The 20,736-nt window shown below is 46.7% G+C and overlaps 1 long non-coding RNA gene and 1 pseudogene across 2 annotated transcripts in view; both read left to right on the top strand.

Moving 5' to 3' along the window:
* LOC309613820 overlaps positions 1–20,736 on the top strand; it is a 1,113,403-nt gene that overhangs the window by 1,072,984 nt on the left and 19,683 nt on the right. The window contains exon 2 of the long non-coding RNA XR_014235900.1: positions 19,082–19,411. This is a non-coding gene — a long non-coding RNA (uncharacterized lncRNA). The remainder of the gene's footprint in view (positions 1–19,081; positions 19,412–20,736) is intronic.
* LOC309606805 (serine/arginine-rich splicing factor 3 pseudogene) lies at positions 4,568–5,169 on the top strand (annotated as a pseudogene). Its single transcript has one exon. The product of its transcript is annotated as a serine/arginine-rich splicing factor 3 pseudogene (transcript).

Below are 20,736 nucleotides of genomic sequence, written 5' to 3'. Positions count from 1 at the left end.
AGCTCTAAGGCCAAGGGCAGGAAGAAATGTGACCAGGCTCTCCAGGAGCCACCCAGGGGCCTCCCCGGGCTCAACAATACAAACTTGGCTGCCGTGCAGACAGCAGCTCATCCCCACGGCGCCCGAACACCCAGCCCCTGGACGGCGAGAGACCTGTTGCTGCAGGTGCCCCGTGGTTGGCTGGTGAGGCCTGGCCCCAGGCGTACGCCACCTTCTCTGGGGCCACCTCTCTGGGTCTGCGGTGGGGTTCTCCTGGGAGCCCCCAGTCACCACAGGACCAACGTGGCCTGTCTGCAGCCCAAGAAGGTGGGGACACAGGTCTGTCCCCCGTGGACATCACCCGCGAGGCCGAGCAAGCACCAGTGGTGTCTGCGGGGAAGATGAAGGGCTCATGCACAGCCCCCATCTACTGAAGATGCTAAACGGGAGAAGCACAGACTGCAGCCACATGCGGTATGGACCAAACGCAAGTGTCCTTGCAGGAACCGATGTCTGAATGTCGAGGCTGTTCCCGGGCCACAGTGAGAAGGCCCAGGCCCCACGCAAGGCACAGAGAGGGGATGGGGGGAACATCTGCGAATCTGAGCTCATCGGGCATCACCCCAGAAGGAGAGGGAGAGAGCCAGAAGGAGATACGGAGGGAGAGGGAGAGAGAGGGAGGTACAGACGTCTCTCCTTTCCCTGGGGGTTCTCTAGTGCAGCCAAGCCTGAAAACCACTGCATTTCGGGAGATGGGTCCTCGTGGAAAAGTTAAATAGTAGCTCATGGCATTATCGACACATATTAAAATGGCCCCAAATCTTGGGGAGTCAGGGAGGGGAGCTGGCGGCTGCCTCGTAAAGGAGGAGAGATTGGGCGTCAGAGGAGGTGCCTGCCTCCACCACCTCCGCCGCCGCTGCCCCCCCCCAGGGCCCCGCAGACTTCATCTCCCAGCTGTGGTCCTGGGCTGGAAGGCAGCGGGGAGGTCAGGCCGTCCCAAGCATCAACGTTGACTTCAGGGCTGATCTGAAAGGCGCCTGGTGTTTGTTGAAGCAGAAAAAAGAGAAAGCAGTGGGCAGAGGATGGGAGGGGGAGGGAGCCCCCATCAGCCCTTCTCCCTGTCTCCCTCTCTGTCTCCCTCCCTCCCTCCCTCCCTCTACCTCCCTGCCTCTCACTCTCCCTCCATCTCTCCCTCTGCCTCTCTCCCTCCCTCTCTCCCTCCCTCTCTCCCTGTCCCTCTTGCCCTGTCCTGTCCCTCTCTCCCTCCCTCCATCCCTGTCTCTCTTTCCCTGTCCCTCTCTCCCTCTCCCTCTATCCGTCCCCCCTCCCTTTCCCCGTTTCCATCTCCCTCTCTGCCTCCCTCTTTCCCTGTCCCTGTTTCCCTGCTCTGCTCTCCCTCTCCCTCTCCCTCTTTCCCTCTCCCTCTCTCCCTGTCCCCCTTTCCCTGTCCCTGTTTCCCTGTTCCGCTCTTCCTATACCTCTTTCCCTCTCCCTCTCTCCCTCTCGTGCTCCCTCTCCCTCTCCCTCTCCCTCCACCTCCTTCCCTCTCCAGAGAGGGAAGGAGGTGGAGGGAGAGGGACAGGGAGCAGGAGAGGGAGGGGGGAGAGGGAGAGAGGGATAGAGGGAGGGAGAGGGACAGGGAGCAGGAGAGGGAGGGGGAAGAGGGAGAGAGTGATAGAGGGAGGGAGGGAAAGACAAAGACATCTCTCCCTCCCTCCCTCCCTCCCTCTCTCCCTCCCTCTCTCCCTCCCTCTCTCCCTCTTCCTCGCTCCCTCTCCTCCCTCTCCCTCCGTCTCTCCATCTCCCTCACTCCCTCCCAGAGACAGAGAGACGAAGAGGCAGAGACAAGGGAGAGGGAGAGAGGGAGAGGGAGAGAGAGGGGGAGAGAGGGAGAGACGGAGAGAGGGAGAGAGAGAGAGGTCTCTTCCTCCCTTTCCCTCTCTCCTCCTTCTCTCCCTCTCTCCCACTCTCCCTCTTCCCTCTCCCTCCCTCCCCCCTCCCTCTCTCCCTCTCCCCCTCTCCCTCGTCTCTCCCTCTCCCTCCATCTCTCCCTCTCTGGGAGGGAGTGAGGGAGAGGGAGAGACAGAGGGAGGGAGAGGGTGAGACAGAGGGAGGGAGAGGGAGAGAGGAAGGGAAAGGGCGAGGGAGGGAGAGGGAAGGAGGACGAGACGTCTCTCCCTCTCCGTCTCCCTCCCCCTCCCTCTCTCCCTCTCCCTCCCTTCCTCTCCCTCTCCCTCTCCTAGAGGGAGGGAGGGAGAGGGAGAGACAGAGGGAGAGGAGAGGGGGAGTCGGAGAAGGAGGTAGGGAGAGGGAGAAGGCGAGAGGGTGCCTGCTTCCCTCTCTGTCTCCCTCCCTCCCTCCCTCCCTCTCCGTGTCCCTGTCTCCCCCCTCTCCCTCTCCCTCTGTCTCTCCCTCTCTGGGAGGGAGAGAGGGAGAGGGAGAAGGAGGGAAAGTGATGGAGGGAGGGAGAGGGAGAGAAGGAGGAGAGAGGGAGAGGGAGGGAGGAAGAGAGCTCTCCCTCTCTCCCCCCTCTCTCTCCCCCTCCCTCTCTCCCTCTCCCCCTCTCCCTTGTCTTTGCCTCTCCCTCCGTCTCTCCCTCTCTGAGAGGGAGTGAGGGAGACGGAGAGACGGAGGGAGAGGGAGAGGGAGGAGAGGGAGGGAGGGAGGGAGAGACGTTTCCTCCCTCCCTTTCCTCCCTCTTCTCCCTCTCCCTCTCCCTCTCCATCTAACTCTCCCGCTCCCTCCATCTCTCCATCTCCCTCACTCCCTCCCAGAGGGAGAGGGGAGGGAGAGAAGGAGAGGGAAAGAGGAGAGGGAAGAGGGAGAGGAAAGAGGCAGAGGGAAGAGGCAGAGAGGGAAGAGGGAGAGAGGGAGAGGGAGAGAGAGGGGGAGAGAGGGAGAGACGGAGAGAGGGAGAAAGAGAGAGGTCTCTTCCTCCCTTTCCCTCTCTCCTCCTTCTCTCCCTCTCTCCCACTCTCCCTCTTCCCTCTCCCTCTCTCCCCCCTCCCTCTCTCCCTCTCCCCCTCTCCCTCGTCTCTCCCTCTCCCTCCATCTCTCCCTCTCTGGGAGGGAGTCAGGGAGAGGGAGAGACAGAGGGAGGGAGAGGGTGAGACAGAGGGAGGGAGAGGGAGAGAGGAAGGGAAAGGGCGAGGGAGGGAGAGGGAAGGAGGGCGAGACGTCTCTCCCTCTCCGTCTCCCTTCCCCTCCCTCTCTCCCTCTCCCTCCCTTCCTCTCCCTCTCCCTCTCCTAGAGGGAGGGAGGGAGAGGGAGAGACAGAGGGAGAGGAGAGGGGGAGTCGGAGAAGGAGGTAGGGAGAGGGAGAAGGCGAGAGGGTGCCTGCTTCCCTCTCTGTCTCCCTCCCTCCCTCCCTCCCTCTCCGTGTCCCTGTCTCCCCCCTCTCCCTCTCCCTCTGTCTCTCCCTCTCTGGGAGGGAGAGAGGGAGAGGGAGAAGGAGGGAAAGTGATGGAGGGAGGGAGAGGGAGAGAGGGTGAGGGAGAGAGGGAGAGAAGGAGGAGAGAGGGAGAGGGAGGGAGGAAGAGAGCTCTCCCTCTCTCCCCCCTCTCTCTCCCCCTCCCTCTCTCCCTCTCCCCCTCTCCCTTGTCTTTGCCTCTCCCTCCGTCTCTCCCTCTCTGAGAGGGAGTGAGGGAGACGGAGAGACGGAGGGAGAGGGAAAGAGAGGAGAGGGAGGGAGGCAGAGGGAGGGAGGGAGGGAGAGACGTCTCCTCCCTCCCTCTCCTCCCTCTTCTCCCTCTCCCTCTCCCTCTCCCTCCAACTCTCCCGCTCCCTCCATCTCTCCATCTCCCTCACTCCCTCCCAGAGGGAGAGACGGAGGGAGAGGCAGAGACAGGGGAGAGGGAGAGAGGAAGAGGGAGAGAGAGGGGGGAGAGAGGGAGAGGGAGAGAGGGGGAGGGAGAGAAGGAGAGGGAAAGAGGAGAGGGAAGAGGGAGAGGAAAGAGGCAGAGGAAAGAGGCAGAGGGAAGAGGGAGAGGAAGAGGGAAGAGGGAGAGAGGAGAGAGGGAGATAGGGAGAGGAAAGAGAGAGGGAGAGGGAGGGAGAGGGAGAGAGGGAGGGAGAGAGGAAGAGACAGAGGGAGAGCGAGAGAGGGAGTGGGAAAGAGGTAGAGGGAGAGCGGAACAGGGAAAGAGGTACAGGGAGAGAGGGAGGCAGCGAGGGAGGAGAGGAAGCAGGGAGAAAAGAGAGAAAGAACACACCGTCTACATTTCTGTCAAATGACACCGGGGATCCTTACACAACCAGGAGAAAGTAACACAGGGAGGCTCTTTCTCAGCTGGAACTGGAACTGCAGACGGGGCCAAACACCACCAGGCTGGCCACACGTGTCCAGCCGCCGCTCCAGCCCCGTCAGCCGTGAGTCCGGTCACCAGGGCTCTGAGTGTCTGCTCCAGGGAGCTGGGGTTCACCCTCTCACCCGGGAGGCCGGGCCAAGAGAGCAGGGCCCCGGGCTGGACACATAGGGGAAAACGCATCCCCACAGGACAGCTTGTGCGAGCAGATTCAGCTACCAGATTCTAGAGGCCCGGGACCACCCTGTGGCCCGTGAAACCCAGGAGCCACGAGGGTCTTGCAACGTGATTCCTGTCCGTTGGACTGTAAAGTTTATGTAGGGAATCTTGGAAACAGTGGTAACAAGGCTGAATTGGAACGAGCTTTAGGCTATTATGGACCACTCTGAAGTGTGTGGGGTGCTAAAAACCCTCCCGGCTTCGCTCTCGTTGAATGTGAAGATCCCCGAGATGCAGCCGATGCTGTCCGAGAACTAGATGGGAGAACACTATGTGGCTGCCGAGTAAGAGTGGACCTGTCGAATGGGGAAAAGAGAAGTCGAAATCGTGACCGCCTCCTTCTTGGGGTCGTCGCCCTCGAGATGATTATGGGAGGAGGAGTCCTCCACCTCCCGCACATCTCCAAGATGGAGAGCCTTCTCCGTCAGCCAGAGCAGGTCCCTTTCTAGATATAGGAGAAGAGAGAGATCCCTGTCCCAAGAGAGAAATCACAAGCCGTCCTGATCTTTCTCTAGGTCTCCTAGCCGATCTAGGTCAGATGAAAGGAAATAGAAGACCACTTTGCAAGAGGAGTGGTGTACAGGCAATAACTTCATTTGGCAGGAGTATGTACAGAAAATTCAAGTTTTGTTTGAGACTTCCGAAGCTTGGTGCACTTTTTAAATGTTTTAGTTGTTCACATTTGTTTGTCTCTTGGGACAGTGACACATAAAGGTGTCATTCTCTATGGTTTGAAATGGGTCCTGGGAGGCATGTAATATGAAGAATTGTTACCTTACAATGTTCCCTTAAGCAAAATTGAACTTGCTTTGAATTTTTGGTCTTGCCTAGACTGATAATAAAACTCTAACTCCTGCCCACCTAAAGTGTGATGTTTACTATTATGGAAACAACACTGGCAAACATTGAAAAGACTTTCTGTAGCTGGGATATGGTATGCAGCTGTAGTTAAGCAAGCAGTCTTTAAAAGGTGCTGTGAACCCAAGCCAGCAGGTAAAAATGAAAGCCGCACCCTTACCCTAGATTAGAGGTTTAAAAATTCCACTAGTCTTCACACCGGACAAGAGATTGTCCAGGGAGTTTAAAATCTAAGAAGTTTCAAGGAAGTTAGTTTACCTTTGAGTTAGGTCATACGTCCCCTCTGTGATTGCTGTACATGAATACATAGCTCTTTGTAATATTTTTTGGAAATTTGAGATTATCAAGATACCAATGTCCTGCCAGATTAAGAGTATATTGTAGAGCTGAACTTTGAGTTACTGTGCAATTTTTTTTTTCAGGCTGTCATTTGTAATATGTTTTGTGAGAATCCTTGGGATTAACGTTTTGGTTGCAAAAGAAAAAAAGAAAAGAAAAGAATCCGCCTGCCAATGCAGGGGACACAGGTTCAAGCCCTGGTCCGGGAAGATCCCAGGTGCCGCAGATCAACTAAGCCCGTGGGCCACAACTACTGAGCCTGCACTCTAGATCCTGGGAGCCAGAACTACTGAGCCCCCGTGCCACAACTACAGAAGCCCACACGCAACGAAGACCCAACGCAGCAAGAAAAAAAAGACGATACTGGCCAGGTGATCAAGGGTAAAATCGTTTGTCATAAGTCCCGTTGATGGTGTGTATCCTTGATGTGACCTGAGGAGAATGGCATTTTTATCTCTGTCTGGGTCTTCCGCCCCAAACCCCATAACTCCAGACCAACCATAAGAAAACATCAGAAAACAAACAGACTAACAAATTGAGGGACAAAACACCTGACCAGTCCTCCTCAAAACTTTCAAGGTATCAAAACCCAGCGACGTCTGAGAAATGTCACAGCCCAGAGGAGACTGGGACAGAAAAAGGATGTTAGGGGAACACTAGGGAAATTCTAATAAAGTGTGGACTTTAGTTAATAACAATGTATCCATCTTGGTTCCTTAGTTGGATAAACATGTCACACTAAGGTACTAATGAGTTGGAAATAGGGGTACTGGGTCAGGGTCCACGGCACTCTGTACACTCTGTACAGATCTTTGCAACTTTTTTGTAACTCTAAGCTCTTGTAAAATTAAGCGAGTACTGAACAGAGCTAAGAATGTTATTTCCCTGATTTGAACATGCCTGAGTTTCTTTTCATGGTCACATTTTTGCTATTTGGATGTGTCTTGGAATCAGTAGCAAAGGAGAGTTGCCAGCCCCTGGGAAGATGTGGGTGGTTCGCAGGTGGCTTGCTCTGGAGCTGAAGACCACGGTGGGAAGTCTGCAGCCTCGGGCTGCACTTAGAAACATGGGAGGGGATGGGCCAGCTCAGTTAGGGATGGAACCTATAAATAAAACTTTTTTCTTTTCCGTTATGGCTTATCACAGGATACTGAATATAGTTCCCTGTGCTAGACAGTAGGACGTTGTAGTTTATCCATCCTATATTTAATAGTTTGCATCTGCTAACCCCAAACTCCCAATCCAACCCTCCCTCACTGTTTCTCCCCCTTGGCAACCACAAGTCTGTTCTCTATGTCTGTGAGTCTGTTTTTGTTTTGTAGACGCGTTCATTTGTGTCGTATTTTAGATTTCACATATAAGTGAGATCATATGATATTTGTCTTTCTCTTCTGACTTACTTCACTTAGTATGATAATCTCTAGGTCCATCCACGTTGCTGCAAATAGCATTATTTCATTCTTTTTATGGCTGAATAATATTCCATTGTATATATGTACCACATCTTCTTTATCCATTCATCCATCAGTGGACATTTAGGTAGCTTCCATGTCTTGGCTACTGTAAATAGTGCTGCAATGAACGTTGGGGTGCATGTATCTTTCTTTCTTTCTTCTTTCCTTCTTCCTTTCTTCCTTTCTTTCTTTCTCTCTCTCTCTTTCTCTTTCTTTCTTTCTTTCTTTCTCTCTCTTTCTTTCTTTCTTTCTTTTTTCTTTCTTCTTTTATTGTCACACGGCATGTGAGATCTTAGTTCCCTGACCAGAGATGGAACCCACGCCCCCTGCACTGGAAGCATGGATTCTTAACCACTGGACCACCAGGGAAATGCCAGGGGTGTATGTATAGTTTTGAATTAGAGTTTTCTCCGGATCTATGCCCGGGAGTGGAATTGTGGGACCCTATGGCAGCTGTATCTGTTCCTGCACGCCTCACATCAACCACCTGCACTCCAATCCTTGCTCTCAACGTCATCTTCGGGGAACCCAACCTGCGACAGGGACCTTGACAAGAAGAAATGGCTCAGGGAAAAGCTACCTGCACGGGGAGGAGATAGAGACCATCGCCCCTGGGGTGCGGAGGGGAGAGTGGGTGCAGAGGTTTGTCATTTCACCCCCGATACTCATCTCAGCCCTCGTGGCTGCCCCACTCTAGGTCACCTCGGGATACAGAGGTGACCCGGTTAGAGTCCCTGCCTGTGCAGGAATCGGGGCACCAGCGGGTCTGAATAATACTAGTGCAGGGTCTCCCCCGTGGCACTGGGGTTATTCGGGGCGGGTCATCCTCTGCTGAGGGCCCCTCCTGGGCACTGTGTGGGGTTTAGCAGCATCCCTGGCCTCACCCATTTGATTCCAGGGGCCCTCCCTCCCAGTTGTGACAACCACAGATTTTCCCCACACATCACGGAAGAACTGGGTGAGGCGGGGGCAGGATGGCTCTGGGCGAGGACAGCTGTGTTGAAGCAACCAGCCTGGCCCAGGGCAAGGTCTGCCCCAATCCCGTCAGCGCCTGCATTTAGAACTGCCCCTTTCCTCTCCCACCTCCCCTGCCCTGCAGTGGTCTCCGAGACATCATCCCCATGTAATAAATCACACCTTCTCAGTTTACTGTTTGCTGCCCTCGCTAGAACGTGAGCTCTTTGAGGACAGGGATGCTGTTATGTCCCCAGCACCTAGAAGAGTGTCTGCTGTGTAGTAGATGCTTCATAAATACTTGCTGAATAAAGGAGTTGAATAAAGGGATGAGTGGATGAATGAATGAAGGTTACAATGGAAGGAGGGGGGAGATTCCCTTTCTGGCTCTCGGGGGTTGGGAGATCAAGTGAAAGATCTGTCCTAAATAGGCTGACCAGCCTTCTGGGGTTCCCCGGGACTGAGAGTTTCCCCAGAGTTCCAGCGCTCAAACCTGAGCGGTCCTGGGCAAACTGGGGGCGGGTGTTGGTCACCCTATCTAAACACAGTAACAATTCCAGCTGCAATAGCAATGGCCAATGACCTCTACGGTCTTATTGACCATGCACAGTTCTCTACCTGGCGGGGAAGGGTGGGCCGGGATTGGAATTCTGGTGATCCAGGGCGGGTGAGGGCACACCCCGGGCTTGTGGAGGGGAGTCCAGGAAGGTTCTGGAGGAAGTGACAGTGACACAGGAGGGAGGGAGGAGTCTAAGGAAGAACATCCCACATGACAACCTGTGCCAATGGCCCTGGGCCCAAGGTCACACCTGACCAGGGCTTGCTTTTTTTTTTTTTCTAATTTACTTTTCCCCACATGGATATGCAATTGTCCTAATGCCATTTATTGAAAACTCCTTAATTTCCCCACTTTCTATCATATCAAGTTCTCATATATCTGTTTCTGGACCTTTTTTCTATACCATAGAGCTATACGTCCCATCCTTGCACCACTAGGGCTGTTTCATCACTATAACTTTATTTATTCATTTTGTTTTGGCCGTGCTGTGTGGCATGTGGGATCTTATGTCCCTGACCAGGGATCGAACCCGCGTCCCCTGCAGTGGAAGCTCGGAGTCTTAATCACTGGACCTCCAGGGAAGTCCCCAGGGCTTGCTTTGACATCCATGGAATGGTGGCAGGTGGGCACGGGGAGCAGCTGTCTGTGAGCCATCCTGGGTAGAAATGCAGGGTGGAGGGGAGGACAGATGGAGCTGGAGGGGAAGAAGCGGAGGAGGGAGGGAGGAAGGGAGGGAGGCCGGGCGAGAGACAGACAGAGAGTTTCCGGAGACAATAGCTCTGGCCGTGTCCTAGGGCATGAAAGCTGAAAATAGCTCCTAGTGCCGGGAGCCTTGGAGCCGGAGCCTGGGAGCCAGGGTGACTGGCTCTCCTCCCTGGTGTGTGTGTGTTGCGGGGGGGTGGGTGGCTCTGGGCTTCTCAGGCTGGGAATGGGGTGCACAGAGCAGGAACGGAGCAGGGACCCTTCTCTCTGGAACCTCGTGGGCCATCCTCAGCTCACAAAGCTGAGCCACTCCTTGCCCTACGAGTGGGGGGCTTATCCTCCCTGTCCCCTGGATCATACCCCCTCACACACAACTTCCCCGTGTGTGTTCCCAGCAACCAAGAGAATCTGTTTTTAAAAGATTTGGGGGAGGGGGGTAACCATACAAACAAGAGCAGAATGGATACTTTTTCAGGATATGAATGGCTCTGTGTAAGCCCACCCCCAGGGTAACCACAGTCCTGACCTCTAACACTCTTGACGAGTCAGCCTTGGTCTGGGCTTGCGGACCCACGGAAGCTTCCTCATTCCCTCCTTCAGATCCCGACTCTCCCTCGGCGTCTTTGTGAGAAGCACCCGGGGAAGTGGGACTGCTAGGCTGTACTGCTGCTAGAACTCCACCTGGGCTCCACCAGGCTCCAGCCCCCCGCCCTGTCCACCTAACTGACCCTGAGGCACCTCAACTGGTAGGAGCAGCATCACCTTCCCTCCTGGGACTCGTGATACTTAAGGGAGACACCGAAAGACAAGCCTTTGGCTCCCTGGCTGGCAAAGAGCAGGTACTCAATTGTCATAAGTGTCCGTATCAGTGAGGGTTCTCCAGACAAACAGAATCCATATGGGGTGTGTGTGTATATACACACACACGTACATATGTACAAGCATACAAAAATATACAGCTGTGTACATATGCCGTATGCGTACACACATATACACACATAGTATATACAATACACACATACATATATACACACATATAAAATGCAGTTTGTATATATACAGTATGTATACACACATATACACACAATATAGACAATACACACATACATATACACTATACATACACACATATAAAATGCATAGTTGGTATGTATACAGTATGTACACATACGTATAACATATGCAATATACACACCTAGGTACATATATAGCATACGTATATACACACATACAAAGATATTTAGGTGTGCATATAGACAGTATACATACATACACATATAATATATGCAATACATACACGTACATACATATAGACACACATATACACCTACATATAAAAGCATATAGCATAAAAATATATATGTACTGTATATAGAAATTCATCGTATATATACATACATATATCATATATATAAGATATATACACATACATATATACAATGTGTACACACACACACCTATATGTAAATATGCGCATGTACATACACATATAAATTCATACGCAAGTGTGTATATAATAGTATATTCATATATACATATAATACCTAGAAACATATTGGGGGGGAGGTGTCACGGTACGTCAAGGGCGGGAGTCGAACCCGCCACCCCAGGCCCCGAGGGGTCTCCCCGGGTCTCCACTTCGGGCCGGTGGGTGTGGCCGGGGGGGGGGGGGGCAGCTGAAGACGTGCGTGCGTGCTTGCGTGCGTACGTGCGTGCGTACGTGCGTACGTGCGTGCGTGGGGGCGGGTCCACGGGGCGGGAGGCGCTCGCCGCGAGTGAGTGGTTCAGCCGGGCCCCGGCTCATTGTGCTTGCCTCACGCCGGCCCCAGTTGGCAGCAGCGCTGGAGGCCCCGGGCCTGTGACCACAAAGAGGGAGCCGGGGGCCGGACGGGAGCAGGCCGGCGGCGGCGGCGGCGGCGCCGGCTGAGGCCCAGGCCAGGCTCCCTCCCCTCAGCCTCCCGCCCGCCCGCCCGCCTGTCCCGCCCCCGCCGGCGGCGCCCCGCCCCTCCCCCAACCGCCAGACTAGCCTGGTGCGGGGGCCGCGCGCGAAAACGTGGGCGAGAAGCTGAGGCTGGAGTCGCCCGTGGTGGCCGAGCCCGCCGTCTACCCATGGCTGCTGCTGGTCTACGTGAGTGCCGCCCGTCCCCTCTTCCCGGACCTCCACCTCTCTTCCCCCACGGCGCGCGCTGAGCCCACCGAGTAACGGAGCGACTCGAGTCGCCAGACCCTCTTTGGAGCCCCCCTTCCCGCCCTGCCTGGTTCTCCGCGGCCGTTTCCAGCCCCCGCGCGCAGGGTGGGCAGAGGGGAGCCGGGGCCGGCCGGGGCCACAGACTCGGCAGCGGGGACCCCGCGCTTCCGAGGGGCGCCCGAGCCGGTCTGCCGTTGGCCCTGTAGGGCTGGGGACCCAGGTCCGCCCCCCCGCCCCCCGGCCTGGACTGCCGGCGGGCTTGCCCTTCCATACTTTATGATCTGACACGTCGGGTTTCTTTTTCCTGGCCAGCTTTACCATTACCTGACCAGCTTTCCCAGCATCCCCTGATAATGTGTTAGATATTCAAGTTTTAGGGCCCGGTCCCAGCCCTATGGAATCAGCAACTCTGGTGGGGCTCAGTGATCTCTGTTACAACAGGCCCTCCAGATGATTTTTATTCACCTTAAAGTTTGAAAATATCTGCATTGTCAGCTGGCCGAAGCGTCCACCAGCAGGTGAAGGGGAGTGGCGCCTGGAAAAGATAGGGACTAGCCAAGGTAAGTACAGTAGCATTTGCCATGGTAGTAATGGAGAATGCCTTTTCTCCACTGGTTGGCACAGACTAGTATCTGGGAGCAGTGGCAGGGTTATTTAGGATGCTTTACATTGCAGTGTAGAGTGACCGCTGTCCTGGTTTGCCAGGGACTTCCCCTGTGTGAGCACTTAAAATCTCATCCTGGCAAACCCCTTAGCCTTGGGTTTGATAAACTTAGGGAATAACATGAAATTTAGGGGAAACATGATCTAGGTTTTGGGCAAGTCACAAGTGCTAATTAAAGCTAAGCAAGTATGGACAACATCTAGCCTTCTTTACCCCTTTGCGGGGAGGTAAATCTTGATTGGGTGAGAGGACTTATTGTTAAGAGATCTTTGTAGAAACATCCCCTTCTGCTTAGTCCGCTGGTTCTCCGTTCTGGCTAGACATTGGCATCGTCTGAGGAGAGTTAAAAGGATTGTATTGGTCTAGCATGACCAACCGTCGGTGTGAGGGTTTTTAAAAAGTGCTTCAGAGGATTCTAATGTGCAGCCAAATTTAGGTGCCACTGCTTAAGCTTTTGAACCGCTGCTACGTATTTTCACCTCATCTTGCTGTGAGAATATCCAACTGTAGTTGAGGTTTGTTGTTTTTCTTTTTCTTTTTTTAACTGTCTTATTATAAGATTTACTGTCTTAAATAAGATTGAATGGACAGAAAATCCTGCTAGTCCATCTGGTATAGCTGGATACCCAGAGTAATATCGTTAAGATATGTACCATTTAAGTATTGTGACTGGCCTTTTAAAAATTAACATATGCATTAAATTAGTATTGATAGTATAGATCTCTTTCGAAGTTGTCATGTTGGGGAGCTATACCTCTAATCTGCTGCCATTGCTAAATATCTGGACACCTCTTACTAGGAATTGCTTTTAAAAATCTTTAGGGATTAAAACCAAGATTGCTGTATTATTTGTACTGGGACCACAAAAACCTCACAGAGTTCCCCCGCTGTACCTTCTACCCCCATCTCTAACCCTTGGCAACTTCTAATCTGTTCTCCATCTCCACAGTTTTGTTATTTTAAGAATAATATGTAAACATAATCATGAATTACTTAATCTTCGGAGATTGGCTTTTAAAAACTTTTCCCTCGGCATCATTCCCTTGAAGTTCATTTCAATTTTTGCATATATTAATAATTTGTTCCTTGTTGTTGCTCGGTAGTATTCTATCATAAGATTTTATCACAATCTGTTTCAACATTCACCCATTGAAAGACATTTGGGGAGTTGCCAGTTTGTGGCTATTAGAAATAAAACTGCTATGAACATTTATGTGTAAGTTTCTGTGGGAACTTCATTAAGTTTTTGTTTCTTTTGGATAAATGCTCAAGAGTACAATTACTGCATTGTAGGGTGAATCTACTTTTAGGATTAAAAGAGACTGTCAAGCTGTTTCTCAGAGTGGCTAAACCATTTTATTTTCCCACCAGTGATGTGATATAATTTTTCTACGTACTCGCTAGCATTTGATGTTGTCACTATACTTTAATTTTAGTTATTCTCTGATATCTCATTATGGTCTTAATTTGCATTTCCCTGATGGCTAACGATGTTGAACATCTTTTCATGTGCTTCTTTGCCATGTGTTTATTCTCTTCCATGAAATGTCTGTTCCTGTCTTCTGCCTATTCTCTAGTTGGATTTTTTTAAGTTGTTTGGAGAGTTCTTTGTATATTATAGATACAAGTCATTTGTCTCCTATGGGATTTTCAAATATGTTTTCCCACTGTGTAATTTGAGTTTTCATCCACTTAAAAGGATCTTCTATGAAGCATTTTTAACTCATTTTGATGAGATCCAATTGATCAGTTTTTGCTTTTATTGATCATACTTTCGGTGTCAAGTCTAAGAATTATTCACCTAGTTGTAGATGCCAAAGATTTTCTCCTATTTTTTTTTTCTAAAAATGTCCTGCTTTTACATTTAAGATTATGATCCACTTTGATTTAATTTTTGTGTAAGATGTGTAAGGTTTAGGTTAAGGTTCATTGTTTGTTTGTTTGTTTTTGTCGAGGGATGTCCAACTGTTTCAGTACCATTTTTTGAAAAGTCTATTCTTCCTTGATAGCTTTTGCACTGCTGTCAAAACCAAGTTAAATGTATTTGTGTCAGTCTATTGCTGGGTTCTCTGTTCCATTCCATTGATCTATGTATCTACCCTCCATCACTACTGCGAAATCTTGAAATTGGGTAGATTAATTCCTCCCATTTTAATCTTCCTTTACAAATTGTTTTAGCTGTTCTTCAGCCTCTTCCTACCATATAAATCTTAGAATAAGCTTGTCTATATCCACAAAAACCTTGAGGGCATTTTAAGAGTAATTGTGTTAAGCCTCTTAACTTGGGGAGAATTGACAGCTTTATTATGTTGTGTTTTCTAATCCATGAACAAGGTATGTCTCCCTATTTGTTTGGGACTTTTAAAATTTTCTTCATCAGCATTTTGTAATTTTCAGTATAGAGGTCCTATAAATGTCTTATTGGGCTTCTATTTAAGTATTTATTTAGGTCAGTTGTAAATGGCATCACATATTTTTATTTAAGCTTCTACACATTTGTTATTAATATATAATTTGATAAAATTGTGTGGATCTTGTACTCTAAAACATTTACAAACTAATATTATTTCTCAAGCTTTATGTGGATTCCTTGGTATTTTCTCCATTTAGATTATCATCTCATCTTCAGATACAGACAGTTTTAGTTTTCCTTATTCAATATAATAGGATATATTACTATTCAACATTCAGGAGGATATATTCCTTCCTATTCAACATAGTAGGAATAGTTCTTTCATCTTTTAAATAAACTTTTTAAAAATTTAACTTTTAAATGTATCTGTTTATTTATTTTTGCTTTATTTTCTTACTAGAACCTCCAGTAATATATTTAATAAAAGTGGTGAGAGCAGATATCGGTGCCTTGTTTCTGATCTTACAGAGAAAGCGTTCAGTCTTTCACAGTTAAATATAATGTCGGTATAGGTTGTTTGTAGATCATCTTTATGAGTTTCTGTATGTTCCTTTTCTATTCCTAGTTTGCTTGGAGTTTCTTTTCTTCTTTTTTTTAAAATCATGAATGGGATTGGATTTTGTCAAATGCTTTCTCTGCATTAATGATTAGGATCACATGACTTTTCCCCCTTAATCTATTGGATATGGTAGATTACATTGTTTGATTTTCAAATATTTAACCAACTTTGCATAACTGGAATAAATACCACTTGGTCATGGTATATTATTCTTTTTATATATTTCTGGAGTTAATTTGCTAATATTTGGCTGAAGATTTTTACAGCCAATTTCATAAAAAATACTGGCCTGTAGTTTTCTTCTTTCTATACTATCCCAGTCTGGTTTTGGTATCAAGGTAATACTGGCTTCATAAAATTAATTAGGAACTGTTCCCTCTACTTCTGTTTCTTATCAAGTCATGTAAAATTGGTGTTAATTCTTTAAGTCTTGGGTAAAAGTGAAACATCTAAGCCTGAATATTTCTTTTGGGAGTTTTTAAATGAAAAATCAGTGTTTCTCATAGTTACAGGAAAATTGAGATTGTCTCTTTCATCTTGGCTGAGTTTTGGTAGTTCTGGGTGTAGACGCATTGGTCCATTTCATCCACATTTTTGAATTTATAGTGTAGACTTGTTCATAATAACTTGTCCCTTATTAACCTGCAGGATATGTCATGGTATCCTTGGTTGCATTTCTGATATCTGTGATTTGTGCCATCTCTCTTTTTATCTTGATCAGTCTTGCTACATCTTTCTTGATGAGATTGTTTATTTTGAAGAACCAGCCTTTTGTTTCATTGATTTCCTCCCCCCCCCCATTTTCCTGTTTTCAGTTTCATGGATTTTTGTTTCATCTTTATTATTTCCTTCTTTCTGCTTGTTTAGTGTTTTTTCCTCTTCCGTTTTTACTATTTTAATATAGAAAATTAGACTATTTCTTTGAAATATTTTCTTTCCCAATTTAGTGCTATAGACTTCCATTTCAGCATTGCTTTCACTTCATTCCACAAATGTTGATCTGTTATATCTCCATTTTCTTTTATTCTATGCATTTAAAAATTTTTCCTTGACTTTTTACCCATGAGTTATTTGGAATTGTGATGTTTAGTTTTCATGTGATTGAAGATTTTCCTGTTGTCTTTCTGTTATTGATTTCTAGTCTGGTTCCATTATGGCTAGAGAATATACTCTCTATGATTTTAATTCTTTTAAATCTGCTAATGTTTTTTTTTAGCACCCAGTGTATGGTATATGAGTGAATGTTCCATGGACACTTGAATATGTATTCTGCTTTTATTGAGTGTGTTCTTTAAATGTCAGTTATATCCTGTTGATTGATGATGTTTTCAGTTCTTCCATACCCTTGCTGATTTTTGTCTCTGGGAGTTCTATAAATTGCTGTGTTGAAGTCTCAAATAATAATTGTGGATTTGAAATTCTCTCCTTTTACCTTTTTCAGTGTTTGCTTCATGTGTTTTGAAGTTCTGTTGTTTGGTGCACACACATTTAGTATCACTAGGTCATCTAGGTGGATTATTCCTGTTATCTTTATGTAATGACCCTCTTTGCCCCTAATAATTTCCTTTGCTCTGAAATCTACTTTATCTGATATTAATATAGCCATTCCTGCTTTTTCTGATGAATGTTCACATGATATACCTTTTTCATCCTTTTACTTTGAACTACCTATATCATGATGTTTAAAGTAAGCTTCTTATAGACAGTATAGAGTTGGATCATGCTTGTGATTTTTTCATCTACTCTTCCAATCTCTGTCTTTGACTTGGTTATTTAGATCATTTACAGTTAATGTAATTATTGCTATGTTAAAGATTAGGTCTACCATTTTATTTTTTGTTTTGTCTTTTGCCTTAGTTTCTCAATCCTGTGTTTCTCTTATTTTGCCTTCTTGTGGGTTACTTAAACATTTTTTGGTAAGTCCATTTTAATCTAATTTATTTATAATCATTTGTGTATACTGTTTGTATAGTTTTCTTAGTGGTTGCTTTTGGCATTACACTATACATATGAAACTTATCATAGCCTACTGGAATCTGTCTTTTATTACTTCAAGTGAAGTTTCAAAATTTTACTTCCATTTAGGTCTCTTAATAGTCCCCAGTTTTAAAGTATGATTTTCTGTAGTATTTCCTTTATATACATTGAGAACCACATCAGATGGTGTCATAATTTTTGCTTTGACCATCATAGGGAATTTAAGAAACTCATGAGACTAATGATAGTCTCTTATATTTATCCCACTTGTTTTCACCCATTCCATTTTTCCCCTTTTCTTTCTGAAGTTGCCAGTCTTCTGTTATTGTTTTTTATGTTTTCATAACAGTAGGTGATATCTGGGCTTTCCAGTGCCATTGGATATGAGTTTCAGGAAACACTGAGCCTGGCTCACTTAATGCTACTGAGTTGGAGGGTTTGCATACGTTGGGCCTGTTGGCACAGCAGATGCTAGCAGATTAGACTAATGCTGATGGGACTAGTGCCACAGGAGGATGCATTCCCATTCAGGCTACGCTGCTGCTACAGTAGATCAAATCCCCCTCTACCCCAAGTGTGGGGCAGTGACCTGCTGCTGTCACTGCTTCTTTATTAGGCTGCTTTCGCCTCAGGTGTGTGGTGGGATCCCTTGGAAGCTGCTGCTGCTGTGAATCACAGGGTTAAATTCATTTTAGAAATACTTAAATATAAATATATAGCCTGGCTCTTGTAGGACCTCTGTATTTGTTTTTTATTGCTTTCATACGAATTACCGCAAATTGAGTGACTCAAAACATCGTAAATTTATTACCTTACAAGTCTGACATTGGTCTCAGTTGAGTAAAGTAAAAGTGTTGGCAGGATCGACAGATGAATGGATAAAGCTGTGGCACATATATACAATGGACTATTACTCAGCCATAAAAAGAAATGAAATTGAGTTATTTGTAGTGAGGTGGATTGACCTAGAGACTGTCATACAGAGTGAAGTAAGTCAGAAAGAGAAAAACAAATACCGTATGCTAACACATATATATGGAATCTAAAAAAAAAGAAAAAAATGGTTATGAAGAACCTAGGGGCAGGACAGGAATAAAGACTCAGCCATAGAGAATGGACTTGAGGACACAGGGAGGGGGAAGGGTAATCTGGGATGAAGTCAGAGAGTGGCATGGACATATATACACTACCAAATGTAAACTAGATAGCTAGTGGGAAGCAGCCACAAAGCACAGGGAGTGGAATCCTGCAGTGTTTGCTGATGGTCATTTGACTGGTGTGAGCTGAAACCTTTTTGACGTTGGATTTGCATGTGGCTAATAATTCCTTATACTGAGCTTTAGGCATGTCCTTTTTTTTCTTTTCCTTTTTTTTTTAAAGAGTGACTACAACTTCCCTCTTCATATTGACGTCTTGAAAAATTTGTCATGTGTTGAATTTCCTTGCCTATTCCCTACCCCAGGGCATTTTTTGAGGGCAGGCGTCATTTACAGCCCAGCAGTCCTTGTGACTATTAAGCTACCATTAGCACTGGGTTTAAAGCTGCTGTTGTGGGAAAGAGCCACAAGGTGGCAGCATTATTTCGTTCTCAACTCTTGTTACTAGGGCAACAGAGTCTTCCTGGAGGTAGTGTTCCAAGGTTGTAAATTAGAGTGGAATGTGCTGGGACAAGCCCCCAGAAGTTTATGTCTCCTTACTTATGTTTGCTTTTTAAATTTAATTTCTATTTCTTATCAGAGTAAATTTGATTAGAGTGTTGTGATTGTTTGGCTGTACAGAATCTGCTCAATGATTCATGCATATGTCTGTTCATCTTCGGATCCTGTTACCATGTATGTTATTACAGAATGTTGAGTAGACCTCCCTTGGTATTTGGTAGGTGTTTTGTCATTATATATTTTCTATGTATTAGTGATTATATAATTCATATAGTTTATATGTTATATGTTTATATACATTTAACATACATTAATCTATGTATGTTAGCCCCTTAGTCCTAAATTATCCATCCTCCCACCTTTCATTTTGGTTAACCATTAGTTTGTTTTATAAGTCTGTGAGTGTCTTTTTCTGTGGAAATATGTTCATTGGTAGCAATCTTAGGATAACATGTATAAATGATATCATAGGATATTTGTCATTCCCTTTTGACTGACTTAACCTAATATGATTATTTCTAGGCTCATCTGTAGTCCTGTAAACGGCATTGTTCATTTTTTTCCCGAGGCTACTATTCCATTCGGTACGTATACCACTTCTTCTTTGTCCATTTATCTGTTGATGGGCATTTTGTTTGCTTCCATGTCTTGCCTATTGTAAATACTGCTGCAATACACGATTTTCCATCCCGTGTCTTTTGGATTCTGGCTTTCACAGGTGACAGGCCCAATAGTGGGCCTTCCAGATCATATGGTGACTCACTTTTTACCTTTAAACACACTGCCATTCTGTTCCTATTATTGGCTGTTACCAGTTTACATCCCACTTAGACCGAGAGGTTATGCTGTTCTCCACAACTTCTTCAACATCTATTGTTTGTTGACTTTTTGCTGATGGTCATTCTGACTGGTGTGAGGTGATACCTTTGTGTAGATTGGGTTTCCATGCGTCTGAGAATTCCTGATGTTTTGCGTTTATCAATGTCCTTTTCATTTTTTTTTAAGATTGAGCTAAACTTACAACTTCTAATTGCCTTCTTGAAAAATTTGCCGCGTTTGGATTTTTTGGCCATTCCCTGCCCCAGGATATTTTTTGAGGGCATGAGTCATTTACAGCCCTGCAGTCCTTGTGACTATTAGTGACCATTAGCAGTAGATTTGAGCTGCTGTTTGAGGAAACGGCCTTAGGGTGGGAAGACTTCTACGTTGCCAACTCTGCTTGCTAGGGAAACAGAACCTTGCTGCAAGTTGTGCTTTTAGGTTGCAGATTAGAGTGGAATGTGCCAGGACAAACCCCCATAAGTTTTAGCCTCCTTAATTCTTGTCTGTGTCTTTAAGTTGTAGTTTTTATCAGAGCAAACTTGATTGAAAAATGTCTTTTTTTCTAGGTGTACAGAATCTTGTTCATTTACACATATACATATATCTATTGATCTTTGGGTTCTTTTCCATGTAGGTTATTACAGAGTGTTGAGTAGACCACTCTTGGTATTCCATAGGTCTTTGGGGATTATATATTTTATACGTATTAGTATATGTGTGTTAACCCCAATATCCTAATTTATCCATTCCTCACACCTTTTCTTTGGCTTAACCATAAGTTTGTCTTCTCAATCTGAGATTGCCTTTCTCTGTGGAAATATGTTCATTTTTATGAATTTTCAGATAACATAAGTGATATCAAAAGGCATTTGTCTTTCGCATTCTGATTTACTTCACGTTGTGTGATTATCTCTAGGCTCATGTGTGGTGCTGCATATGCCATTCTTTTATTTTTTTTCGTGACTTATATTCCATTCTGTCTATATACCACTTCTTCTTTGTCCATTCATCTGTTTATGGACCTTTTTTTTGCTTCCATATCTTGGCTATTTCAATATTGCTGCAGTGCACATTTGCCTGCCTCTGT

The sequence above is a fragment of the Balaenoptera borealis genome (assembly GCF_965194805.1).
Source record: "Balaenoptera borealis genome assembly, chromosome: 1".
Classification (NCBI taxonomy): Eukaryota; Metazoa; Chordata; class Mammalia; order Artiodactyla; family Balaenopteridae; genus Balaenoptera; species Balaenoptera borealis.
Note: the sequence above shows the minus strand (reverse complement) of the source record. Positions and strands in the feature narration are given on the sequence as shown.